Below are 8420 nucleotides of genomic sequence, written 5' to 3'. Positions count from 1 at the left end.
GAATTTTAACTTTTGGATGGAAAAACATAGAAATTGAACATCTTAGGAGCTGAGTCTTTTCCATGGCAGTGTTCTCAAGGGAAATGCCACAAATTCTTTCTGTTAAGGTATCAGGATCCTGGATTCCTGTCCTTCCCAAGGTCAAAGTTTGAACCTATAGGTAACTTATAAGTTACCCTCCTATCCTTCCACAAACTATCTCTTTTTGCTTAATCTTAATCAGGTCGTCTCTGTTACTTAGAATCCCAGTAATTTTGAACACATATACAAATACATTTGCTAAAATAGACTAAACACTGATTTCTGTGAAATATTTTGCTGTAAAACTAAAAACTTGTTTTAGCTGTTTTGGCATTAAAATCCACCAGGGGGCAGAAAGGATTTCAGCTGAGTTGTCTCCAGTGTATGTAAAGCAAACCACACCATTCAATCTATGCTGAATTTTAAATGCATAGCTACTTCTATTTTAATCAAACAGAATATTCATTATTACATATTTTAGTAGAGGCATAAAGTGATGATTGAAGAGACTTTGAGCCTTAGATAGACATGTTTCCAAGCTTTCTTTTTAAGTGAAATTTTGGAAATTTACATAGACAATTACATAGACAATTACGTAGACAAAAATATTTAAAAAAAAATTTTTTTTTCAACGTTTATTTATTTTTGCGACAGAGAGAGACAGAGCATGAATGGGGGAGGGGCAGAGAGAGAGGGAGACACAGAATCGGAAACAGGCTCCAGGCTCTGAGCCATCAGCCCAGAGCCTGACGCGGGGCTCGAACTCACGGACCGCGAGATCGTGACCTGGCTGAAGTCGGACGCTTAACCGACTGCGCCACCCAGGCGCCCCGTCAAAAATATTTTTAAATAAAATAGAGCACATCTCTAATGTAGCTATGAAGGCCACACTACCACCAAATAAAACGGGGTTTTTTTTTGTACAATACTAATTAAAGTAAACCAAGATACAATTATGTAAAAAATGCAGAATGAATACAAATCAACTCTCAGAATGATTATGTTGGGCAAGGAAATTATACATAATTTGTCTTGATTTTTCTAGTTTTCTGATTTTTGTGAAAGGTACTTAAGTTATTTTAAAATATTTCAATAATAAAGAACTAAAACTGAGCTTTAAAACAGAATCCATAGAGAAGTTCCTAAATTTTAAGAGCACACAAAATAAAATACAGATTGTCCTATAATAAAAAAACATTATTGGGGCGCTTGGGTGGCTCAGTCGGCTGAGCGTCCAACTTCAGCTCAGGTCATGATCTCACGGTTCATGAGTTCGAGCCCTCTGATCCTCTGTCCCCCTTGTCTCTGCCCCTTGTCTCGCTCACACTCACTCTCTCAAAAATAAACATTAAGAAAATGTTCTACAAACGTTATTAATGATGAATTTGTAATGAGAAAATACTCTTTAATGCCTTCAAATTAATTTCTAGGGTTTTATAGTCCTCTCGGTATCTGTTTCTTTAGTCTACAATTATCTTATTGAAGAAAAGTCAAAATATTTATAGCAGACTTATCTGCCATTAGGGTTTCCATCCAGTTGATGGTAGGGACTAGAAAATGTGGGGAGAGACACAGAAGTCTTCCCAGAGATGGTAAAATCTCTAAGACTGGAAAGATAAGCCACAGCCAGGCAGAGTGGTAGGGCACTAAACACTAAAGTTATAAAGAAATACCAATAAATGTTCATCGTAGTTGAAGTAAGTTTCAAAGACACGCCTCTAATAAATTTTGGAGGAAGTTTACTTTTATCTTCTGGAGCGGAACATTTAATCATCAGTCAAGATGCACAATTTTAGGAGCTGCTCTTGACACACCTGGAGTTTGTCTTCTATCTTGACTGAGACAATCCACTCACCACTTGCTGAGTCTGAATCAGAAGCGATGTCACCACTGAGCACGACAGGAATTCAAGCTTCTGCTGGTGTATGTTTCTTGTAAAGAATCTGTTTGGGTTTCCCTACTGATGTGTTTTGGTCTAGACAGCCATTTGGAACAAATGACATTATTTGCTTTGGCCAAGGGAAGATGGCAAGTTTCGGAGGTGTTTTTTCACTGATCCTTTGTGTGCACATTGCTTTCAACATAAAATCGTTAATAATGACAAGAGATGGTTCAAACGCAAGGCTGTCTCTCAGTTTGGAGCAGATAATTACGGAACACAAAGGTTTTGTAACGAGAATCAACTAACTGTAGCTATGGAGAGGGCTGGTTTTCCTTTTTGTAACGCCTATGCTGTCTGGTGGTAATGACTTGTGTCAGCCCCGGGATCACGCGGGCAGGGCAAGCCCGAGACTAACGTCTTGTCAGAAGTTCACGGCATTATTCTCGGGACGGGATGATGACCCTAAGACCATAAAGGTGGGCGCAATGCGTACTGTAAGTCAGGGATATTTCACTTTTTTTATTTAACAATATGTGGTTCTCAGTGCGTTCTGACACTTTGCTAAGCCCTTTAATATTAGCTGATCTGTTTCTCCGAGAGGTGGTTACTGTTTTTATCCCCACGCAGGCGAGAACATGGCAGCACCAGAGGTTTGGTGACTCACCCAAGGTCATACAATCCGTAATAATTCACCTGTTCCAAAAGTTAGCCAGAAAATTCATATGACAGATATGTATCTGTTGGATTTATTTGAGTGCCTACTGTGAAACTTGTTTTTCTTTTGTTCCAGAACCCATCGCCTTCCACCTCCTGCAAAGCCTGCTGTACTGACTTGTGTGCCTCTCGGTGTTTAAACAGGACCAAACCTCTCATATCTTCCCAAAAACTCCTTGGGGCTCACACTTCCCTCCAACCATGCCTTCCCTCTCGCCTCGGCCGGACGCTTCGAGCTTGGGGAACGATCGTCTACATTCGGGGGCGTCCACTTCTGTCCCCCCATTATGCCACCACCTATTCCCCTAAAACCTTTGTCCCCAGACTCGCTGATGTTGCCAGCACTAGTCACATCCCCATTCCCCAGAGCCTGTTTCCCAGGACCTGGGTGAGGCCCTTTTTGCATCTCCTGCTGTAATGTGCTCTCAGAGGCTTCCGTTAAATCAGTGGTTCTTAACTTACCAGGGTGTCATGGATCGACTTCTACAATTGAATGGAAGCCGTGGACCCTTTTGTAAGGAAAATGAAGCACGGCTAATATAAAATACAAGTTATATGCGTGTGTATACACATGAGTGTGTGTGATCCGTTCACTTTCAGAAGGGATTCACAGACCACCTGGCAGCATGACGTGGGAGATTAAGAACTTGTCGTCTGAATTCTGATGACTTCCTCACAACTGCCCCTGTGCCACTCCTACCTGTACACGCCACAGGTCCTGCAATGGCCTCTGGTCCCCATGTAGTTTCCCTCCCTCCCCCAAACCTATTTTTGTCCTCCTGTGTCCATAGGTCCAAGGACACCAAACAGCACGTAACGTCAAAGACAGATTTTCCTTGGGGCGCCTGGGTGGCTCAGTCAGTTAAGCGTCCGACTTCGGCTCAGGTCACGATCTCGCAGTCGGTGAGTTCGAGCCCCGCGTCGGGCTCTGTGCTGACAGCTCAGAGCCTGGGGCCTGTTTCGGATTCTGTGTCTCCCTCTCTCTGACCCTCCCCCATTCATGCTCTCTCTCTGTCCCAAAAATAAATAAACGTTAAAAAAAATTTTTTTTTAAAAGACAGATTTTCCTCAAGGCTGAAGCCTGAGCTGGAGTCCTAACATGTGTTCCAATGTCACTTAACAGAACTTTGAACAGAACTTTCACTTGGCAGTCAGGGAATGTTCTAGCATTCTGGACACCTACTCATCATGACTGGGAAGCTCAAGAAGTCTTTGAAAAAGTATTTGTTTTCCTTTTTGTTTTGTGACAGAACTGAAGAACCCTGTCTGAACACACACCCCCCAGTTCGGAGGAGGGATTAGCCCCATTGTTGAAGGTTGATCTTCCCCCTGCGTGGGCTCTGCCTCTCAGCCACAATTATTCATCAGCGCTGGTATTGGGCCTCATCACTGCTGTTGTCCCCAACCCACAAGAACGAAAAGGCAGCCACTCCATTAAACAGCGAGAGAAAGTCGCCAGGATGATATCGCCCTGGTGCTAACTGACCACTCACTCAAATATATTTTGAGATGTGCAATAGGGAACATTTCACTGACCAGAGGCAGACAAGTGGATAGAATAGTTTCTGTACCTCAACCTCTTCTCCCTCTCTCTCCGTCCCCCCCTCCACCCACCTCCCTGCCTACGATGGGCACAAGCCGAAGAAGCTGAAGACGTCACCTCTGTCAAGGATCAAGAGGCATCTCAGGGCACTTTGAGAGATGTGGACAGATGGTTTGCCTTGCTCAGGGCTACACAGCAGGGATCCTAGGAGACGTTTCCAGAAGCAGGGTATTAGGAGACTGCCAGGGCAAAGTCAAGGTAAAACTCAGAAACGCATCACGAAACCTCCATCGGGACCAGATTAGAAGAGGGAGCCAAGATTCTTCAAAGAGGATAAAACGAAATCAAACTGAAGAAACTCCCAAGTTAGAATGCCCATCAGATGTCAAAAAAATAGCAGTTCGTGAGCCAAGCAGGTCACAGACCTTTTTATTTGACTGGCATGGTGTCTTATCCTTTTTCTCATTCAATGCCAACATTTAGAAGTGGAGATATTTCACGTCGAAGTCCAGATCCCAGCCTTCTCAGGAAAATCACAAGGAGGCTGCTAACACGGCAACACCAGCCTGAGCTGAAGCCCACCACCCCCGTCAATTCCAACACCAGCCACTGTCCCCCTGGCTCATTCGCATCGTTTGCATGAGTCACCTGGCCCCACAGGCATTTGATTTTCCATGCCCAGGGTTAAATGGCACTCCCAGTTTCAGTGCTGTGCTCATGCCTGTAAGTTGGATAAACTGAAGCAGTTATGAAGGGGAAATGAGACAGATGATTTGTCCTGTGGGGTTTGCACAAGTTTACTGCCTAAGTAGGCGACCCTCTCAACAGTGTTTCATAAATCACTGTTTGCCTCTTATTACAAATTACAATATGTTCTTAATCTCGTTCGTTATGCTATGAGATAACCTTACTCCTTATTACATAAAGCACCTACTATGAGCCAGTCACTTTGCCAGGCTCTAGAAATACTTCGGAACATAGGTGATCCTCCGTTCGACCTTATTTATTGGGGAGAGATGGGTAAGTAACAGACAAATACCATTATTGCATAGAGTGATAAGTGATAGGAAACAAATTAAGCAGAGTAGTGTGGGGAAGGGCTGCTTCAGACAGGGCCAGATTTTCTTATCAAGTAACCATTAAAAATTTTTTTTTCTTTAATCTTTATTTTTGAGAGAGAGACAGAGCGTGAGTGGGGGAGGGGCAGAGAGAGAGGGAGACACAGAATCCGAAGGAGGTCCAGGCTCTAAGCTGTCAGCGCAGAGCCTGACACGGGACTCAAACCCATGAACCGTGAGATCATGACCTGAGCCGAGTGGGACGCTCAACCGACTGAGCCACCCAGGCGCCCCTCAAGTAACCATTTTTCAACATGCAGAAAAGTGATCACACACACACACACACACACACCCCACGCCACCTCCCCTCCCCCTAACACCCCCCTCCCTCCCCATCACACATGCATCCTGTCTTCTAGATTCTCTCAAGGGCTAGTTTTAGTAACTCCATCCTGCCTTTCAAAGCAAAGGCAATAGAAGGTGAAATGGAAGGTCAGGTCATTATGCAGATAGTTCAGAGATTCACTGGGCTGTCTGCTGAAACCCTTAGGTGACCAGTGGAGAACAGCCAATTTAATTGACCTGGCGCTCAGTATTCTGGAGTAAACATTGTTAACCTCCCGGCTTGCTGCTGGCACAATGAGATTACTTCTGCAATGCGGGGATGTTACTTTGTTACTGAGTAACCATGAGCATTCTCCCCTATTCATCTTTCAACCACTTCCCCACGTGAGAACATTTTCTCCATAGAGACAAATTAAAATCTCTTTATTTATTACTCTCTCAAGTTCTCCCTATTGAGTTCACTACAATGAGCAAATGAGTATCCTTCAATGAAACACACTGTTAACTGGAGATATTTTTAATCAATCCCTAGGCTTTAAATATACAGAGATAGCGTAGAATACATTTCTGAGGCACAGTAGTCATCTCTGGGAATGCTTACAATCTAACTTCATAGAACTCCATCGGAAACAATTTACCTTATAGAAGCCACACTAATCATGAAGCCTCTTTGGCCTGAAAGGGCAGGCCTAAGCCAGCCAACTCCATCTTGTTCTGTGTCCTTCACCTTGACCACACCTCCTCCCCTTGAGTAACCCCCCTCACCTGCCTAACAGGACTCGGACCCTTCCCCAGGACCCTTCCCCAGCCAATCGGCTGAGGCCATAGCCATTACCTCACCAACTGCCCCCAGGCCCCAATAAAACCTTTGTCCTTTTGAAACTCGCTCTCTTTCCCTGGTATCTCACCGCTGCGTCGGTGCAGGTAGGGGATTGAGCTCGAGCTAGCTCGAATAAAGGCTCTTTGCTTTTGCATCGGACTCGGCTCCCTAGTGGTCTTTGGGGATCACGAATTCTGGGCATAACATTTGGGGGCTCGGCCCGGGATCCCCAAGAACCCCGAGGGACCCCCGACCCGGAGAGCCTGACTGGCCACGGTTAGTGTCTGTTTGTTCTGTCTTTTCTGTGTGAGCTCATTTCTGGAATTCTGGTAGTGCCCGACGCGGTCTAAGTGGACGCACTGGAGGACCACGGGCCGGGAGTTTCGGAAGACGTTCCGATTCTCCCTTCTGGAGGGACGTGGAATCCCCTCAAAGGTCTGAGACGAGGCGGGTCGCTCCCGCTGGTCAGTGTGAGGCCGTCGTCTTTGGAGGGACGTGGAATCCCCTCATCGGTTTTGGAGGGACATGGAATCCCCTCAAAGGTCTAAGCTAGCTTGCAGTTTTGCTTCCATGGAGTTGGAAGACTTTCCAGGGGCCCTCTGTTTGTCTGTTTTTGTGTTTCTCTGTTTTGTTCTGTGGACTTACTGGACGGACGTTATGGGACAGACTCAGACTACTCCTCTAAGTATTATGATTGATCACTTTAAGGATGTGAGGGGAAGAGCTAACAACCTCAGTGTGGAAGTCCGAAAGGGTCGGTTGCAGTTTTTTTGTTCTAGCGAGTGGCCAACTTTCAATGTCGGATGGCCACCAGAGGGGACCTTCGACCTCCCTACCATCCACTGAGCCAGGAGTATCATCTCTCAGCCTAAGGCGGGCCATCTTGATCAGCTCCCTTACATTATCACTTGGCAGGACCTTGTAGAAGACCCACCCTCTTGGCTTAAGCCCTTCCTAACCCTGCTCCCTCCGGAGCCAAAACCCATTCTTGCTTTGCAGGAGACAGAGAAGAGGAAAAGTCTTACCCAGTCTTCAGCACCCCTCTACCCTGTCCTACAGGGGGGTACTGAAGAAGAATTAATTTTTCCTCCCCCGTATAACCCCTCTAGGATGCCGGAAGAACACCATCCTCCCCCTCTGGGGGAGGCAGACGCTGTTCCGAGAGCGGGAGGCGGAAACGCTCCAGGGGTAAGCTCGCCCTTTACCAGACAAAGGGCTCAGAGGGGGCAATCCGCCTCCGCCGCCGACTCCACTCTTCTGCCCTGCGAGCCACCGGACCCCCAGACGCGGAGGGGAATCAGCCCCATCACTATTGGCCTTTCGCCACTAGTGACCTCTACAATTGGAAAGCTCAGAATCCTAAGTTTTCCGAGAAACCGGCAGGGCTTATTGATTTATTAGACTCTGTTCTTTTTACCCATCAGCCCACGTGGGATGGTTGCCAGCAGCTTTTGCAGGTCCTGTTCACGACTGAAGAAAGAGAAAGAATCCTCAGTGGGGCCCGGAAACTAGTTCCAGGCGCAGACGGGAATCCCACCACCAACCAGGCTCAGATAGATGCCTCCTTCCCCTTAACTCGGCCCCAGTGGGATTTCAACACGGCAGAAGGTAAGGAGAGGCTCCGGGTCTACCGCCAGACTCTAATGGGGGGTCTCCGAATGGCTGCTAGAAAGCCAACCAATTTGGCCAAGGTAGGAAATGTACAACAGGGAAAAGATGAATCTCCGGCTGCCTTTTTAGAACAGATCATGGAGGCATTCCGTACCTATACCCCCATGGATCCAGAGGCTCCAGAAAGCAAGGCAGCTGTTATCATGGCCTTTGTAAACCAATCGGCCAAAGACATTAGGAGAAAATTACAGAAAATAGATAGACTAGGAGAAAAAGTCTGCAGGACTTACTGGTGGTAGCCGAAAAGGTATATAATAACCGGGAGCCTCCTGAGGACAAGCAGGCTCGCGCCATGGCGGCTGCCAGCAGTAAGCAGACTCGAGACCTGGCCAGAATACTACTAGCTACCACTGCTGACTTCCCCGA

Source organism: Puma concolor, chromosome F2 (genome assembly GCF_028749965.1).
Source record: "Puma concolor isolate L17-30 chromosome F2, mPumCon1.1.hap2, whole genome shotgun sequence".
Lineage (NCBI taxonomy): Eukaryota > Metazoa > Chordata > Mammalia > Carnivora > Felidae > Puma > Puma concolor.
The sequence above is the reverse complement of the archived record's forward strand: the minus strand, read 5'-3'. Positions refer to the sequence as shown.